Source organism: Phascolarctos cinereus, unplaced genomic scaffold, assembly GCF_003287225.1.
Source record: "Phascolarctos cinereus isolate Bilbo 61053 unplaced genomic scaffold, phaCin_HiC Scaffold_2;HRSCAF=192, whole genome shotgun sequence".
NCBI lineage: Eukaryota > Metazoa > Chordata > Mammalia > Diprotodontia > Phascolarctidae > Phascolarctos > Phascolarctos cinereus.
Window position 1 is genome coordinate 238,935,750 of NW_027555625.1, and position 20,424 is coordinate 238,956,173.

Below are 20,424 nucleotides of genomic sequence, written 5' to 3' on the forward strand. Positions count from 1 at the left end.
AGGACCTGAGTTCAAATACGGCCTTAGACCAAACACTTGACACGTATTTGCTGTGCGACCCTGGACAAGTCACTTAACCCCAATTGCCTAAAAAAAAGTGAAAAATAGAGAAACTACATTATGTGTAAGCAATATTATTCAATATTGTTTTAGACTACTTAAAATACTTAGACAGTATAAAATACCTGAGTTTATAACTGCTAAAACAAACACAGGAACTATATAAACATAAACATAAAACACTTTTTATATAAAGAAACTCAGATCTAAATTACTGAAGTAATATGTATTGTTCATGGGTAGGTAAAACCAATATAATTTTTTAAATGACAATTTTACCTAACTAATCTAACTTTTCAATGTCATCCCAATTGAATTACTAAAAAAATTATTTTACTGAGTTCAAAAAAATAATAACAAAGTTCATTTGAAAGAACAAAAGGTCAGGAACTTCAAAGAAACCAGGATAAAAAGATATATAGGAAGTAGATTCTGCAGTATCAGACCTTAAAGTATATTATAAAGTGGGAGCATTGTTGAAGTGTAAAAAAGGATAATTTTAATTATTTTAAATTAAAATTTTCTTGTATAAATGAAACCTATGTAGCCAAGAACAAAAGGAATGCAGAAAACGGGGGGAAAATGTTTCATAGACAATCTGTCAGATAGGATATAATTGAATTGCAATATTGTTGTGGTGTAGGAAATGATGAGCTGGTTGATTTAGAAAAACATGGAAAGACTTGGACTTAGAAAGGAGGATGCTATCCAACTTCAGAGAAACAGATGATGGGAAGAAATAAGCACAGTACAGTGTGTGCTTATAGATATCTATGTATATGTACACATATCCATGCTTAATTGTAGTCTTCTTTAGGGTGGGAGGGAGGGGGAAAAATTAAAGTGAAAAGCACACAATATAGAGCAAAAGTAGCATATATCATATAGGTTTCTTGAAATGGAAATTTGTTATTTTATATTGAATCCTCTCTTACAGTCTGCTTGTGCATAGCAATGTGGTTTTTTCTTTTCTCATTTTGTATTTAAGTTTAAAATTTTTTAAAAATTTTTACCAAAAAAAAAAAGCGCCACATCTTTTATAAGGTTTCCATCTGGTTCCTGCTTTTCCAACTAATCAGATTTCAGTTGACAAGTTTGCTCAAGATGTTACCTTATTAAATCCCATCACTGGCTTGCTGTCTGAGACAGAAGTATCCCAGCCATCATGTCAAAAGCTTCTAAGACTGAGTCAAGAGGTTATCTGCATGATCTTCAAGCTCACCAGATTGCTTACAATCAACCAAAGGACATTCTTTAAAACTGGTTTATTATCCAACAGACTCTAGAGACAAATTTTTGCTTTCTATAAGACAATCTCAGTTACAGATTAGTGATTAGCTATGTCTTTTTTTTAAATAGATGGTAAAAAAAAATTGTAGGAAAGACTTGCAAGGTTGGAATTTGGAGGAATCAAGTTGTCAGTGTACTGGGGATTTGATGCATTCTCAGATTTGATGCACCTAAGATGGAGACACCCATGTGGAAGATACTGGGGACATATTCCTGGGAGACAGGAGAATTGACCCAATGGGGGAAGAAAAAGCTGTTCCCAAGCACATACTAGGCCATTGCAAGATATCCATACATGCACCAGTTCTTCTGTTTTCCAGATACTGGTCCCCAGCATCTTCCACATAGGTAACTCCATTTTAGGAGATCTGAGAAAACTCATTATATCTGCAACCACAGCTACTTTATACAATTAACAAGTTAGCTCTTCCAGGTAACAGCAAAATATTTTCACAGCTCACACAACGGATTCTCTTTCTTGGTCTTTCTCTTTCCTTAGATGTTGTCCTATCAGTTTCCTGTCAGAATAAGTCAGACTAATAATCATGTCCCTGAAGAGGAGATTGTTCTCAACTGGTTTGTTGGGCCTCCTGTGCACTGACTGCTCCTGGGATATCAACTTCACTATGAAGTTCCCAAAACTGAAAATGGAGGGTCTGGGGACAACATTCTCTATCTGTAGTACTCTACTTCCCTCTGAATTCTTCCCGAGTGGTAAGTTGGCCTGTGCTAAAATATAAAAGGATGAGAGTTAGTGTTTTATGACTAGTAGCAGCTAGCAAACTTTGTACTTCAGTAGCCTAGAAAGGCTGAGAATTGGTCATCTGAATAGTAGGCACATTAAAATCTGGGTCAGCCAAGAGGGCAAAGGAAGATGTTCTTCTCCATTTTCAATCTCTTTTTGTGTTTTCCATCCTGATTCCTATGGTGCCTCATGGAAAGGACATTGGAGATAGCCAGTGCCATATTCCTCTCCAAGTGCTGAAAAAGAACCCCCAGGACACCTTCTCCTTGCACAAGAAAAGAGGTGTCTACCCTTAGACAGGGAGCTCCTTAAGTTCCTATGGGGTTGCTCCAGGCCATTCTGAAGAACATGCCTACAGGGAGAGAAGGTGCATTGGAGGTAGGTGTAAATTGACCACAAACTGTCAATCCTAAGCCTCCCTGGGCCTGGAACACCAGAGTGGAAAATCTGCCATCATGGCTTCTGTGCTCTGGAGGTAGCTTAACTTTGGCAGACAGGCATGGAACAGTGCAGTGGTGGACTTTCAGGTGTTTCTAGGTGAGTGGGAAAAGCTCTCCAGGTTAACGCTGTGTGGTGCACAAAGGGATCTGCCAACACATGACAGTCAGATGTTTTGGAAGCTGTGTCTTCAGCTTTAAAGAATAAGTATAATCAAGAAAGTCTTTATTATACTTTATTTGGATTCCAGAGAGGGGAGTGACTAGCCGGAGTCAAGGCAGGGAATCAGGTAGTACATATGACCAGTATTCAGCCTGGAAGGAGCACTGCTCCTGCCTGCCTTGGCTACAGCTCCAACACTGCAGGATGCTAGATATGGTACCCTGTCAGTTGAGGTGTGGACTAGATGTCAAACATGAGGTTATGGGTTCAACTGAAGAAGAGCCTTTATCAAACAACAGGGTTCAAGATTCTGTCTTCTCCCTTTGTCTTAGGAAACTAATTGGAGCAGATGAGATGGGGAAGCTGTGTCTGGAAAGCTGAAGGGCACTTAGATTTGGATACTAGTTCAGGCATCCCATGCACCAGTGGCAAGAAGTGGAATGGTGCTGATTGTAGCCACAGCTTACCCACAGCCACAAAAGGAGGACAATCTTCATGGTAGTGAGGCTACCCAACTGCTTCTCTAAGGCCCCTTCCTCCCTACCACCCCATGCTTTTCCCTCTCAATCCAAACCAATGATCCTCTTCCCATCAGGAAACTCCATCTGGCTCTCTCCTGGGCAATTGCAAGTGCTTCCTAATTGACCTTTCTGCCCACTCTCCCCTCTCCCATTCAAACTCTACACAGGAGCCATGTTGAGATTGGTAAAGCACCCATCTCACTATGTCACCTCCTTGTTCAAAAAACCCCATTGCCTCCCTGTTTTCTAAAATTCCTCTGGCTTTCAAAATCCTTCAAAACCTGGCTCTCACCTAGCTTTCCAGGCTTGCTGAATATCATTCTCTTTCAAGAACTCTGCATTCCAGCCTAGCCAGCCTGCTTACTATTCCCTATACATGACAGAGTTTTCTGTGATTTTGAACAGGCTACCTGTCCCTACTACACCTCCCTCATCATCACTGACTTACTACCTCATGGAATCCCAGCTTTCTTCAAAGATCATCTCAAGAGGTATTTCCTACAGAAAGCCTATCTTGATCTTTCTAATTATGAGTGCCTCTCTCCCCCAGAAATTATTTCATATATAATTTTTATTTCATTTTCTATGCAATGTTGCATAGAATACCACCAATAAAAGCAAGCTTCTTATGGTCAGGAACTATTGTTGTTTTGTCTTTGCATTCCCAGTGCAGAGTGCTTGACACCCATGGGTACTTTAAAATGCTTGTTGAGTTGTTGATTTCATAAAAGAACCGTGGTGCCTATTGGCACCCAAGTCCTTTTGGATGATCCCCAAAACTGAGGTGGGAGAGTGCTAGGGGAGGAGACAGAAGCAGAGATAGGGGGAAGAATTACTGTCAGCCTAAATAGTTTTAGCCCAGGAAGGGAAATAAACAAGTCACTTTCAGTACCTGGTCACACCAAGAAAGACAGTTCAATGCCATCTGTCAGGGGTCCATTCCGTCCATCCTCCCAAAGCAGCTCCTCGAACAGCTGACTTGCCATACCTACACAAAAACAGAAGACTAAATAAGAACTGGAATTTTCTGCCTTGAGAAGTGTTCCTCCTCATGTTCTTCCTCCTTGGCAGTCTTCAAGCAAAGGCTAGACCACCACTTGTCTGTTATATTATAGTGGATATTCTTTTTACATGAAGGTTGAACTGGATGGCCATTGAGGTCTTTTACAAGCCTGCAGTTCTGTGATTCTATGACTAACATATGACAGTGGTTCCAAAAGCACAAGCCTTTCCATGTTGACCCTAACGGCACAGCGGTAGAATGGTCTTTCTTATATCATGCGGGATTAGAAATTAGGAAGGAAATCATGTAATCTTAGAAATCATCTAATCCAATCTGTCTCATAGAGAGGTAAAATTATTTACCTGAGCAAGTAAACAACAGCAACAGAATTTGGATCCAGCTACTCTGATACTAAAATCATCACTCTTCCACTATACCTCCCTTTGAGCTGTTTGTCTTCCTCCATTAGAAAGCAAATTCCCTGAGGGCAGGACTGTCTTGATTGTATTCCCAGCACTTAGCACAAGACTGACTTATGCTTAATCTATCAATCTATCTAGAGATCTAGACAGAAGAGATAAAAAGTAGAGACTAAGAGAATGAGAAAAAGATAGAGAGTAGGTATATAGATGATGGAGGTAGAGGCAAAGATATAAATATGGATAAAGTTATCCATGCGAATATAGAGATAAAACACAGATATCAATACAGATCTAGATATAACTAAAGACAAGTCTATATATAGATAAAGATGTGGATATGGATAAAGATATAGATGCAGATATAGATATACAGTAGAAATACTATGCCGAACATCAGCCCTTCCAGTGGTAGGTACATTTGTTGCATCACACTGAATGCGATACTCTGACAACAGATTGTTTCCCAGCCTACTGAAAGAGGAGAAAACAAAGGCAGAGTTAAGAGTTAAAATGCAAATGGAAACACTAACTGTTGGATTTAAATGTTTTCTACCTGCCTAATGACATGTTGCTTGGCTTCCTAATGGAGCCTTTTTTTTTGATGATTGTGATAGAACTGGTACAAATTGAACTGCTACAGATGTTTGTTTTCACATCGATGAATGTCCTGAGCCAAATAGAGCAGCCTTGTTTACCCCTGACTAAAGAAGGTTGCCACAGGAGTACTTGTTCTGACCTTGGTTTTAAAATAGTTTTCTTTTCATTTTCCTTAAGTCCCCATGGATCTGATCCCTGATTCATGTTCTGCAAACAAATGAATAATATAAATTTTGTTATTGCTGTCTGTGTGCTCTTGGAACAAAGCACCTGAATTAAAAACAATAAGTACCCTAGCTAACTAGGTTCTAATCCAGACTCTTTTACTAGCTAAGTGACCTTGGATAAGTAATTTCCCCTCTCTGGACTTCTGTTTCAGATGTTACCCATGACACAGAGCCCCACTAAAGGCTCTGTGCTCACGTGGACCAGATTTGACCCTGGGGCTGACCTGAAAGGATCATTTTTTTCTCTTTTCTTATTGCCTCCACTGGGACTTTGGCAAGAAACTCTCCAAATGCATTGACAGTATACATCTTGTCTAAGTTTCCCTAAATGGTATAATGGATCCCCAGTATTCACAAAGATATTCAGGGTCCAATATAAGTATTTGGAACAGGGAAGCTTTTATTTTGTGCCCACAAAAAATGTATAAGATGCCTAGGGCTCACGGGAACCTATAGAGAGACAAACACACAAAGCGCTCATATAGCACATTTGACTCTTCCTAGATGGTAAACATGGTGGGGTGAGGAGGTGGCAGGAAGACTGTCAGACCAACAATCTCCTATTAACCAACAATCCCCCATCAATGGACATGCACTGTCTGAGCAACTCCAGCAGTAGTGGGACTGACAATGTTCAGACTTCTTGCCCCCTTCCCAATGGCTATAAAATTTCGTTTGTAAGGCAACTCTCTTTCTTTTTTTTTTCATAAATTAATTTATTTATTCTTAGTTTTCAATATTCACTTCCATAAGATTTTGAGTTCCAAATGTTCTCCTCATCCCTCCCCTCCCTCCACCCCAAAATGGCACATAATTTTATATAGGCTCTACACATACATTCATATTAAATCTATTTTCACATTAGTCATATTGTAAAGAAGAGTTAGAACCAATGGGAGAAACCATGAGAAAGAAGAAACCAAAAAAAAAAAAAGGAAAAAGAGAGAGAGAGAGAGCAAATGATATGCTTCTATCTGCATTCAGACTCTATAGTTCTTTTTCTGGGTATGGACAACATTTTCTTTTTTTCTTTTCTTTTTTTTTTTTGGCTAGACAATGGGGTTAAGTGACTTGCCCAGGGTCACACAGCTAGTATCAAGTGTCTGAGGCTGGTGCTCTATGCACTGCGCCACCTTGTTGCATTTCCCATTATGAGTCTTTGAGTTGTCTTAGATCCTTGCATTGCCAAGAAGAGATAAGTCTATCAAAATTACAATGTGGCTGTTACTGTGTACAACGTTCTCCCGGTTCTGCTCATTTCACTCAGCATCAGTTCATATAAGTCTTGCCAGGTTTTTCTAAAGTCCGCCTGTTCATCATTTCTTTTAGCACAATAGTATTCCATTACAGTCATATACCACAGCTTGTTCAGCCATTCCCAACTAATGGGTAACCCCTCAATTTCCAATTTTTTGCCACTACATAAAGCGCTGCTATAAATATTTTTGTATATGTGGGTCCTTTTCCCATTTGTAAGATCTCTTTGGGATACAGACCTAGAAGTGGTATCGCTGTGTCAAAGGGCATGCACATTTTTACGGCACTTTGGGCACAGTTCCAAATTGCTCTCCAGAATTGTTGGATCAGTTCACAACTCCACCAACAATGCATTAGTGTTCCAATTTTCCCACATCTTCTCCAGCATTTATCATTTTCCTGTTTTGTCACATTCGCCAATCTGATAGGTACGATGCGATATCTTGTTTTGATTTGCATTTCTCTAATCAATAGTGATTTACAGCATCTTTCATATGACTATAGATAGCTTTAATTTCTTCATCTAAAAATTGCCTGTTCATATCCTTTGACCATTTCTCATTTGGAGAATGACTTGTACTCTTACAAATTTGACTCAGTTCTCTATATATTTTAGAAATGAGGCCTTTATCAGAGACATTGGTTGTAAAAATTTTTTCCCAGCTTTCTGTTTCCCTCCTAATCTTGGTTGCATTGGCTTTGTTTGTGCAAAAACTTTTCAATTTGATGTAATAAAAATTATCCATTTTACATTTTGTAATGTTCTCTAACTCTTGTTTGGTCATAAATTCTTCCATCCTCCATAAATCTGACAGATAAACTATTCCTTGCTTTCCCAGTTTGCTTATAGTATCAGCCTTTATATCTAAATCATGTACGCATTTTGACTTTATCTTGGTATAGAGTGTAAGATGTTGGTCTATGCCTAGTTTCTGCCATACTATTTTTCAGTTTTCCCAGTAGTTTTTGTTAAATAGTAGAGTTCTTACCCCAGAAGCTGGAGTCTTTGGACTTATCAAATAGCAGATTCTATAGTCATTGACTCTTGTGTCTTACATACCTAACCTATTCCACTGATCCACCACTCTGTTTCTTAGCCAGTACCAAATAGTTTTGATGAATCCTGCTTTATAATACCATTTAAGATCTGATAGGGCTAGGCCACCTTCCCTTGAATTTCTTTTTATTTGTTCCCTTGATATTCTGGAACTTTTGTCCTTCCAGATGAATTTTGCTATTATTTTTTCTAGCTCTATAAAAAATTTTTGGTAGTTTGGTATGGTACTGAAGTTTAGAGGAAGATAATTACATGTGAAGCAGTCATGGCATTCTGAAGGCCATTTCTAGAACTCTGGGATGACTGCAGAGCTGACATAAAAATTATCATAATTCTTTGGCCAGACCCAAGAAAGAAGCTTTAAGAATTAGGCTGAAGAGTATGCTAAGCATCTATCTCTGGCCTACAAGTAAAAGGTGAATGTTCCCTTCCACTACGCTAAAAAATTAGAGGGGATATAAGAGAAGTATATAACTCCTATAAAGGTATAGATTTGCACTCCTTTATGTATGGGGTTAAGAATGTTTTTCTGCTTGATTCATTTCCTTGCAGTTTATTTTGCTTTATTGAATTTTCAAATTTTGAAATATATTCAAATCATTTTACAACTGAATTTACATGCTTCTGTTATTCCTAGCAAGAGTGATACATTGGGTCAGGGTTTGAACCACAATTAGAAAAGTTATCATTGCAAAACAGAACTCTTGAACCTAGGAGTAGCTGAACAAGGTGCTACAGATGCATATGAAATACTTCAACACTTCAAAAAACCTGCCATTTCATCAGAGTATGAATGCCTTCCATTTTTAAAACTGACCTCAATTTTTGAAACTATGCTTAGTACTAGGGATCTCAACTTTAGAAAATGTTAGGATTAAATGCCTCAGCCACTCCCTGAGCTTCTTGTCTTGGACCAGAAGAGCATGTATAATAGAAATCACATCACTTCCTTATCCAGGTGGGTGGTTTGAGTTTCTGTAGAGTAAGTGCTCAGAATGCTGGACTTGAAGTCAGGAGCATGTGAGTTCGAATCCTGTCTCACACATTTACATGCAACACTGGGCAAGTCATTTAACCTTTTTCAGCCTCAGTTTCTTATAAAATGGAGGGGATAATAGAGAGACAGAGAAAGATGGAGGTGAGGGGTGCAGGGCACAACAAGCAATTATTGAGTACTTAGTATGTTACAGGTACTGTCCAATTAACAAATCTTAAAGTGTTATATAAATGTTGGCTATTATTATTCATTCCCCTGTTGATCATTATTCTGGTGATTAGACTGCCCATGCTTAGCTAACCTGACCAAACAAAAAGCCACAATTTGTCACTTGGACCTGTACTTTCCAGTCTGGCAACATTTACCAGAGATTGTGCTCTGCCAGCAAATCCTTTAAGAGGTCAGGATCTGGACATTAAGACCCCACGCTATGCTGAGGCATGGGTGCAGGACTGGAGCTGTGATTCTAAATAACCAATCTTTTGTGTTTGCTGGCAACATAGCTTCCTTTTGCCCCAGTGTGATCCTGCCTGTGTTACACATTTCTTTAGGTAACAGCATTGTGAATTCTAACCCAAGGTAATGGATAAGCTGAAAAATAGGAATAAATTTTTCCAGTAGAATGGAAGGAGAGATGAAGATGAGCTGTGCTCACCTCATTCTGCCTGCTTGATCTAGTCTCCTCCATCTTGTCCAGCTCTCCCAATTCTTCAAGGCTCACTTCAAATCCAAGCAAATCCATGAAGCCCTCCCTGACTGCTCCAGCCAGTAAAGAACATTTATTCCCTCCTTTAAAGAAATACCTACTATTCATAGGCCACTTACCTACAATCACACAAGTCACTTCTTAGGACAGCGGGATGGCGCCATAGTGCACAGAGCACCAGGTCTGGAGTCAGGAAGACTCATCTTCCTGGGTTCAAATCTGGCCTGAGACACTTACTAGCTGTGTGACCCTGGCAAGTCACTTGACCCTGTTTGCCTCAGTTTCCTCATCTATCAAATGAGCTGGAGAGGGAAATGATAAACCACTCTAGTATTTCTGCCAAGAAAACCCCAAGTGGGGCCACAAAGAGTCAGAAGTGACCGAACGATAGTAACAACAACAAATGTCACTTCTTGCATTATTAGGGATGTTCAGATATGGCACTCCAAATGCAGATTGAGAAGAGACCGCTTCAGGAAAATTTATCCACATAGCCTGAACTATGTTGACAGCCAGGAGAGAAATCTAATGTTACCCTCCTGTGGAGTAGTAATTGACTTCAGTCCTCTATTTTACATCATGTGATCCCTTAATCATATCCCAGCTCAGACTCCATTGTGTATAGGGTCAAGGTGTCAGATGAAAAAGAGGAAAAGAAATCAATTGTATTAAAAGCAATTTAGCTTAAGCAATTACTGTAAGCTCTGAGTTAGGAAGAAGGCATTATTTTATGCAAGAGAGAGGGCTTCTTTTAATTCTGTACAACATATTTTTATTAAGCATCTACCTTACATGATTAGTGCTAGAGATCTCAACTTTTAAAACTCTCCTTAGTACCAGGGATCTCAACTTAGGTTTATCCTAGGGCTTACCCCACACCTTTTATCTTAGACCAGAAGAGCACTTGGTTTCTATCCGTGTCACCAAATTTTCTGATGTTTACTGACTCTGTGACCTTGGGCAAGTCACTTTGCCTCTCTAGGATTCAATCTTATCTCATGAGACAGAGGAGTTATACCTGATCATTTATCCAGTCCCTTCCAGGTAGGTATATGAACAATGATTAAGAAATACAGATTGGCCCATGGCTTTGCTACAGAGAATTCTGCAAGTGCCTAGTGTTGACCTCTAGGCATGCCTTCTAGGCATGTAGTCTACCTATCCAGAATTCCTGGATCTAAATCTAAGAAAAATAGTCAAAGGAAGCTGATAGAATCCTGAGGTCAGATTGCAACAATGTCACCAGCAGCTACCATATAATTAGATGGGCTGGTTTACCAGTCAGTATTCTAATGATAACTCTTCAAAGTCCTGCTAACCTGCTTAGCAGGGCCTTCCTGAAACTCATTCCCATGAAAAATAGAATGGTTATCAAAGAAAGCAGTGCTTCTGTTCTTTTTTTTTGGGGGGGGGGTTGTTTTGTTTTGTTTTTTAGGCAATTGGGGTTAAGTGACTTGCCCAGGGTCACACAGCTAGTAAGTGTCAACTGGTGTTTCGTCTGAGGCCAGATTTGAACTCAGGTCTGGTGCTCTATCCACTGCACCACCTAGCTGCCCCTCAAAAGCAGTACTTCTGGGAAGCATGAAGAAGAAAAGTATTTATTTGGTTCCCTGATTAGTGAGCATGAATTTTTCTCTTGTTCAGACTCAGGCTCAACATTCTTTCTCCCAGCCATCTTCATGTCACACTGCCTGTGCTCCACCTACCAACTCAACCAGGAATTAAAGCTCCAACTTCTGGGGCCATTCTCCTCCCCATGTCCTTCTCTAACTCTTGCTCTGAGGACAATAATCAAGTCAACAGTACCATTCCTAGAAAGGACAACACTATCATTTCCTAGAAATCACTTGCCATATTATTCCAATCACCATTTCCTCTCACTTCCGTATCCAAAACAGTGTCCTTCCCAGACCATCACTCCTCTGTATGTTTCCTCCCTTATTAGTATACATGCTCCTCAAGGGCAGGAATTGTCTAGCATCAAAGGTGGGGAACCTGTGTCCTTGAGGCCACACGTGGCCTTCTAGGTCCTTGGCTGCAGCCTTTTGACTGAGTCCAAGTTTTACAGAACAAATCCTTTTATTAAGGAGATTAGTTTTGTGAAGTTTGGATTCAGTCAAAGGGCCACACTTGAGGACCTAGAGGGCCACATGCAGCCTCAAGGCCACAGGTTCCCCACCCCTGGTAGTTTCTTGTATTTTTAAATCCATCACTAAGCACAGTGTATGATATATAGTAAGCACTTAGTACTTAAAATCATTTATAATTAATCATTACAAAATTTCCCAAAATTAAAAAATGTAGCATCACAATCTGGCTTAACAAAAATAGCAGCCTCCTGAAAAGAGGTTGTTTGCCTACTAGAGTTTCCATTCATAGAGCTTAAGATCATTCTTCTTTCTCCAGTGAGATGCTATTATGTATTTGTCCTCTTGCCCACAAAATCACATTTAGACAGCACACAGTGGCCCCCTGTCAATGTATACCAATGACAAATCTCACATTCTTTTTTTTTTAAATGTGAGGCAGTTGAGGTTAAGTGACTTGCCTAGAGTCACACAGCTAGTGAGTGTCATGTGTCTGAGGACAGATTTGAACTCAGGTCCTCCGGACTCCAGGGCCAGTGCTCTATCCACTGTGCCACCTAGTTGCCCCCAAATCTCAAATTCTTGGCAATAGCCATTATACTGGGGTCATGGAAAGAGGATAGTTATTAAAGAAAATGCTAGAAGTTTCTAAAATATAAAGATCATAAAATCGTAGAATAGACCCAAAGGAAAGATGTTGGGCTATGAGATTGTGCCCTTAGGTGGATTTTGGAACTAGCTGAATAACCAGACCTAAAGAATGAATCAATGCACACAGAAAGTGGTCTCAAGTGGTATGCCCCAAGGTATGTGCCCTTGTCCCTCTGTTATTTAGCAGTTTTCTCAATAACTATGAAGCTCTGACACGCCTGTCAAGTTCACCAATGCAAAGATAGTAGGAATAGCAAATATGATGGGTGACAGAATCAGGCTCTAATGACATATCAAGTAGCTAAAACAATGGACCAAATCTTATAGACAATCAGTCAACAAGCATTTATTAAGCACCTATTATGTGCAAAGCACTGTGTTATATATAATGAAATTAAAAAGGAGTAAATATAACCTCTGCTTGGGTCGAAGAATCAAAATGCATAAGGAAGCACAGCAGAATAATAGCTCTTGTGAAAAAGATTTGAAAGTCTTAGTGGACTACAGACTCAATATGGATCAATAGCATCCAGAATGAGGAAGGCATTGGTAGTACTCTACTCTGCCCTAGACAAATCATACTACATGTATTGAGTTGGGTTCTGGGCTCCATGTTTTATGAAGTGCCTTAACAAGTCAGAGAGCACTGAGAGAGAGAAAGAATAACCAGGGCTGATCATGGAGAACATTCCATCCATGGACTGATTGGAGGAACTAGGGAAATTTCACCTAAAAAAAAAGTTGGGGGTGGGGAGAGGGAAGGACACAATGGATATTTTTTAAGTATTTCAAGGGCCACCATGTAGAAGAGGAGCTATGTCTGTCCTACTTGACCCTAAAGGGAATAACTAGGAATGATAGGTAGAAATTACAGAGAAACAGACTTGGGTTCAATGTTAGGAAAAACGTTCTAACAATTCAGGAGTTCCAAAGTAGTGAGCTGTTTTGTTCAGTAAGTAGCGAGTTCCCCATCACTCAAAAGGAAGCTAGGAGACATCTTATCCAGGATGTTTAGAGGAGATTCCTATTCACGAAGAACTACATGATGTCCGAGAGCCCTGCCAATTCTAAGACTCTAAAGGAAGTCACTGCTGGAAGAAAACTTTGAGGTCACAGGTCATCATTCATTTATGGCCAAAAGGAGTCTCAGATGTTATTTAATCAACTCTCATCTAACAGAAGAAAAAGTTGAGGCTCAAAGAGGGGAAATAACAACAATGATAGCTAGCACGTTTGTAATGCTTTTCAAATATCTCATTTGATCCTCATCTGTTACCATGAGAGTTGGGTCCTATTATTATTCCCATTTTATAGATGAGGAAACTGAGGTAGATAGAAGTTTAATGTCTTGCCCAGGGTCACACAACTTGTTAGTGTGTGAAGCTGGACTTGAACTCAGATCCTCCTGACTCCAGGCCCAGGGTTATATATACACACTGTGCCACCTAGCTGCCCGATGACTTACATACAGCCAGTGAAGGGAAGGAGTGGAACTTTGACCCAGACATTTTTCCTCTATGGCCAGTGATCTTTTCACTATATCCTCTACTCCCATAAGAAAAAAAAATTACCTTCTGTTCCCTAAAACAATTGAGAATATCATTATCACTATTATAGCTAGCATTTATATGGTGCCTACTATATACCAGACACTGTGATAAATGCTTTAAGATGTTAACTCATTGTTCCTCATGACAACTCTGAGAGGTAGGTGCTATTATTATCCTCATTTTATAGTTGAGAAAACTGAGGCAGTGTGGCTTGTCCAAGGTCACACAGCTAGCATCTGAACTGGATTTGAACTCAGGTCTTCCTGACTCCAGGCCCAGGGCTAACTAACTGCCTAATGAGTAACTGAAGATCACGTAGCTAGTGAAGAGAAGGGCTTTGACTTGAACCCAGCCTTTCCTTGTTTAAGGCTAGCAATACTTCCACTATACCTTCCACTCCCACAAGAAAAAAAAAAATAAAATTAGACATTTTTCTTCTGTTCCTTAAAAAAATTAGGAACATCATCTGGTTCCTCTGTTTCATCACTACAGTTTCTGACAAGACCATCCAGAGCTGGCTCTGAGATGCCTTTATTTAAAGTTAGCAGCAAGGGTTGAATAAGGACAGAATATATTCCACACCACGCTGGGCCTGTTGTGCACAGAAATAATTGTTCTATCAATAAATAATCTGTTTCATTGGGACACCTTAAGAAAGGAGAACACGGGTATGGGATGCGGAATATCAACAATCTGTGAGGATAGTTTCGTCTGCAACCTTCCCAGTTTATTTGCTCCCCCAATCCCACTGCCCCGTTGGCCCAATAGGGCAATATTCTCTACTCACCAGTAGTACAAGTGGTGGGGTTATTATACTGACCTCTATTTCAGGCTGATCTCCCAGCATGGAAGAAATAAAGCTGCTCTGCTTCTGAGAATTATCCAGAGTCCAAATCAGCTATATATCAAAAGCCTCTCTTCATCCTTAACTCCCCAAATCGCTTACCTAGAGATTTAAGGCATAAGTCCCCAATAACATGATGACATCGTTACTGAATCACATTCATTCAACAAACATTTATGTGGCTGCTACATACAGGACCCTAGCGCTAGGTATTGGGGAAATAAAGCTGTGCCCTACACAGTCCCTGACATCTGGTAGCTAGGTGGCACGTGAGATAGTGTTGAACTTAGAGTCAGGGAGATCTGAGTTTGAATTCTGCCTCACAAGGTAATTAGCTGTGTGATCATAGGAAAGCCAGTTACCCTCTCTCAGCCTGTTTCCTCATCAGTAAAATAGAGATGATAATGGTGCCCACTTCATGGGATTGTTGTAAGGATCAAATGAGGTGACATATGTAAAGTCCTTTGCAAACCTTAAAGTGCGATGTAAGTCCCAGCTGTTGTTATTACTATCTAGTAGCCTACTGTCTAGGAAGGGAAATAAGATATATACAAAAATAACAATTGCCCAAGGCAAAATATGCTAAGGGCTATAAGAGAAGTGAGAATAAAGTTCAAAAGACTTCCATAGGCGCATCACAGACTCTCAGAATTGGAATGCCTTCTAATACAATTAAACAGAAATGCGGTCTGCAACCTTCTGGACAAGTGACTGGCTTAGCACAGCGCCCAGCACATTGTTACTGCTGTTGTTCAGTCATGTCCAACTCTACGTGACCCCATGGACATTGTCCAGAGGTTTTCTTGGCAAAGATACTGGAGTGGTCTGCCATTTCCTTCTCCAGTGCATTCCCGTTTTATAGATGTGGAACTGAAACAGAGGATAAGTGATTTGCCCAGGGTCACATAGCTAGTAAGTATCTGAGGTCAGAGTTGAACTCAGATCTTCCTGACTCAGACCTGGTGATTTAATCCACTATACCACCTAGCTACCCCTGCCCAGCACATAAGCATGTGCTTAATAAATGCTAGTTGATATGCCCAAAGGGCTATAAAACTCTGCATACCCTTTGACCCAGCAATACCAATTCCAGGTCTGTATCCCAAAGAGATCATAAAAATGGGAAAACGGCCCACATGTTCAAAAATATTTATAGCAGCTCTTTTTGTGGTAGCCAAGAATTGGAAAAGGGAGAGATGCCCATCAGTTGGGGAATGGCTGAACAAGTTGTGGTATGTGAATGTAATGGAATACTATTGTGCTGTAAGAAATGATGAGCAGGCAGACTTCAGAAAAACCTGAAAAGACTTATATGAACTGATGCTGAGAGAAGTGAGCAAAACCAGGAGAACATTGTACACAGTAACAGCAACATTGTGCAATGACCAACTTGATAGACTTAGTTCTTCTCAGTAATGCAAGTATCTAAGAAAATTCCAAAAGACTCATGATGGAAAATGCTACTCTCATCCAGAGAAAGAACCATGAAGTCTGAATGCAGATTGAAGCATACAATTTTCTCTCTTTTTTTTTTGCTTTTGTTTCTTCATTTTTGTGGTTTTTCTCTTTGCTTCTAATTTTCTTTACAACCTAACTAATGTAGAAATAGGTTTAATATGAATGTATATGTATAGCCTATATCATATTGCATGCTGTCATGGGGAGGGATGAGGGGATGAAAAGGGAGAAAATTTAAAACTCAAAATCTTATAGAAGTGAATGTTGAAAACTAATAAATAAATAAATGGAATTTTGAAAATAAATACATAAATGCTAGTTGACTGACTAATGAGTGGTAATTCAGCCTTTTGCTGAAGACCTCTAGTGGGGGGCAGGGGCATGTCTTACCCGTCAAGACAATCTGTTACATTTTGAGAAAGTGCCAACTGTCAACTCATGCTTTTCTTATAACAAGCCTAAATATACTTCTTTGAAAAGTACCCATTGTTATTCATTCTGGCTTCTAGGGCTAAATTGAAAAAGATTAATCATTCTTCCACAGCATAGCCCTTCAAAGACTTGAAGACAGATATCATGTTTTCCATTGCTAAACACTGCTACTCCCTTCAACTTATGCATATATGGCATCATCTTGAAACCCTTCACTATCCTGATTGCCCTTCTCCAGGCATTCATTTCTCAATCTATCAATGTCCTTCCTAAAATGGGGTTTCCAGAACTGATCACAATACTCCAGACTGGCCATAAAAGAGGGACCAAAAAATAACCTATTATTGTCCAATGTATGAGCTCCAAAGAGTATTGGGGGGAGGGGGGGCGTGCAGCTAGGTGGTACAGTGGATAGAGCACCAGCCCTAAAGTCAGGAGGACTTAAGTTCAAATCTGGCCTCAGACAAAACACCTGATACTTACTAGCTGTGTGACCCTGGGCAAGTCACTTAACCTCAATTGCCTAAAAAAAAAGTGCCTAAATTTAAAAAAAAAAAAAGCAAATTGGGTTTAGGCTCTGATAAGTATGGCAAGGAGGACATTATCCAGGTCACTAATAAAATTTTAAGGAGCACAATTCCAAATAAAAATCCCTGGGACACTCCACTTTAGAATTCTTTCCAAGTAACATCAAACCATTAAGGGCTACTCTTTAGAACTTACCCTTTAACCTTGTCTAAGTATTCCTAACTATAATACCTAAATTATATCTTTCCATCTTGTATACAAGAATACCATGTGAACATTGTCAAATGCTTTTCTGAAATTTAGATATATTTATAGCATCACCTTAATCTGGCAACCTAGTATCCCAGTCAAAAAAGAAAAAAGAAATAGTTAGTCTTACTTGACCTGATCTGGATGAAACCATACTGACTCATTCTGATCACTGCTTCCTTATCTAAATGTTCACTAACCACCTTTTTATGAGTATGCCCCAGAACTTCACCAGAAATTGAAGGCAAACTTACTGGCTTATGATTCATGGACTCCATTCATCTCATCAAAAAAAAAAAAGCATCTAGGCCAGCTGCCCTACTCCAGTTCTGCTCTTGCACCTCTTCTACTCTGCATCCTGTTTCAAAGATCACTCACATTAGTTTAGCAATTACATTCACAATTTTTTTTCAGTACCCTTGAATATAGTCCATCTCAGCCCAGTAAACTGGAACTCATCAAAGGCAACTAGATATTCTCCTCTTGGTCTTGGACATTGATTCTCTACTAGCTATTTTTATTCTTTCATTTGCAGTTCAAAGATCATTCTCCCTGGCAGAATGAACAGAAGCAAACCAATGATTAAATAAGGCCATCTTCTCTCTGTCATCATTTTTCAACACTTCATTCACTCAGAGAAGTAATCCTAACCCTTCTTTGAACCTCTTGTCCAATATGGCTTTTTTTTTAGAAACATTTCTTGTAGTTCTTGGCTTTCCTCACCAGCTCCCTATACTCTTCTTATAGAACAGTACCATACTTTCATATTCATTCTCCATTAATTGTCTTTTCTTTCATATTCTGTAGGTATCTTTTAAAAATCTAAGCTAGTCAGTAAATTCACTGTGTATCCGCATCAATCTCTTTAAGCAAATCTCCCTTTTCTTCTCCATGGGAGTTATTTCTCTTTATGTTTTTAAATTTTCTTTCTCAAAAGCTTCCCATACCTGCTACATTAACTTCTTCTATGGAATTTTAGTCAGTGAGACCCTACTAATTCTGTCTCTAAAACCTCTGAAATCTGCTATCCATGTCTAGAATGTCTGTCACACTAAGCTCAGTGTTCTCTTCTATCACAAATTTGAGAAGAGAGTGGTCACATCTCCCCCAAGTTCCTGTCATTTCTACCATAGCATACTGCTCCTCCTTGTTAGTGAAAAACAGATCCAGAATAGAATGTTCCCCTATGTTGGTTTCTCCATCTTATGAAAACGTAATTACCATAGAAGCAAATCAAGAAATCATTAGTTGCTCTGCTTTTGTCAGAGAGAGCCTCAGCAGATGTGCAGATAATTGAAGTCCTTCGTCACTACTCTATCATGCCTTGATGCCAGGTTTATGATCTATTTCATAACCTCTTCATCTATTTCCTTTTTCTAGTCATGTGATCTGCAGAAGACTTTGTTGTCAATATCACTTTTATTTCTTCCACCATAGATTTTTACCCAAATATTATCAACCATGCTTCCTACTTCTGGTTTCTAAATTTCCTCACGTGAATCTTCTTAATAAATCAAGTTAATTCACACCCTCTACTTTTAACTCATCTTGTTCTTTTTAAGTAATGTATAATCTTCTAGTGCCATAATTCAGTGATCTCACCACATCTCAAATGATCTTAAATGCTATTCCATTTATCCTCTAAATAGCCTAGGATGGCAATGAGATGTTTTTACTTGTTTTGCAAATGGAAGAGCTGAGTTACAGTGAAAGTAAATGACACTGAAGGCAAAGGTGGTGCTAAAGATTTTCTAGTATTGGAGGCAGCTAGGTGGTGAAGTGGATAAAGCTGTGGCCTTTGAGTCAGAAGGACTTGAGTTCAAATCTAGCCTCAGACACTTGACACTACTAGCTGTGTGACCCCGGGCAAGTCACTTAACCCCATTGCCTTGCCAAAAAAAAAAAAAAAAAGATTTTCCAGTATTCTCTATGGCCACCACCGTATCTTTTTACATCTTTTATTACTATGTCCTCACAATAACAACGACCTAGGGGTAGTCTAATCTAACAAATTGCCTTCAAGCCATTTCTACTGTCAGAAAGTACCTGGGGAAGGTACACTGACTCTTAGAATATCATTTGTCAAGGATTTGCATCAGGACCAGGGTGGTGCACAGAACATTTTCATCCTAGGGAGAGTTATGTCCCCCTACACATAAATGTAGGTCATGTCTATATGACATTAAATTAATCATAATATGTTTAAATTGAATGGATTGGAATGCATTCGTGGCCAGTTTCCCAAAAGTCTCTAGCCCAAGCACAGTATCTTACATCCTATATTCATTTCTGACTTTCAAAATCTCTATTTTCCTCCACGCTTAGGATACCATCTCTTCCATGAAGGCTTTCCTGGTGTTCCCAGGTGATAATGATCTTTCCTTTCTTTATTGACCACCGCTGTACATTCTTTACCTCCACAATATGATGTAAGCTTTTTATGTGTGTCTTTTTGTCTCCACATCCTAGCACATGACCTTGTACGTTGGTTTGCACCTGGAATTCCATCAGTACAAGGAACTCCTGGCATAAAAACTCCCTCCACCAACATAGACCAGCAACTCCTCTAAAACTTACAGTGTTAGCTGCCTGAAGCAGTTAGGGATTAAAGGATTCACTCAGGGTCACATAACTAGTATGTGGTGCAGGTAGCACTTCAATCCAGGACTTTGGTGACTCCAAAACCAGTCTTATACTCACCATTCCACGCTATTTCATACCTTGCACATAGTTTGTTGAATTGAATTGGGCTGTTTTGTTTGAATACATGAAAAAGGAGTAAGAATGTGGCATATATCTCCTCTTCCAACTAGAAATTACATCTCCCTTTTCTGAGTACTTCTGTAGTAGTTCTCTTTTGGCAACTTCACATTCTGCCTTGTGTTATCATTATTGCTCTTGTAGTTTTGCAGTGTCATCCCGACCACTGCAATCATAGTTTAGTTAAACTTTATTATTATTTCTCTCACTATGCCACTAACATTACTGGATAAATGAATAGGAAACAAGGCGCTAGATCAGAATGGTATCAAAATGCTTATTTCATTTTTAAAGGTTGGGATACTTTCAAAATAGATTGTATTTAAAAGGAGCTTCTGTGGAATACAAAATTATGAAAGGAATTCCTCAGGCTGAGCAATTGA

The 20,424-nt window shown here is 39.3% G+C and overlaps 1 pseudogene; it reads right to left on the bottom strand.

Moving 5' to 3' along the window:
• Nucleotides 1–1,185: 1,185 nt before the first annotated feature.
• Nucleotides 1,186–20,424, bottom strand: part of LOC110205126 (centrosomal protein of 68 kDa-like) — a 98,521-nt pseudogene continuing 79,282 nt past the window's right edge.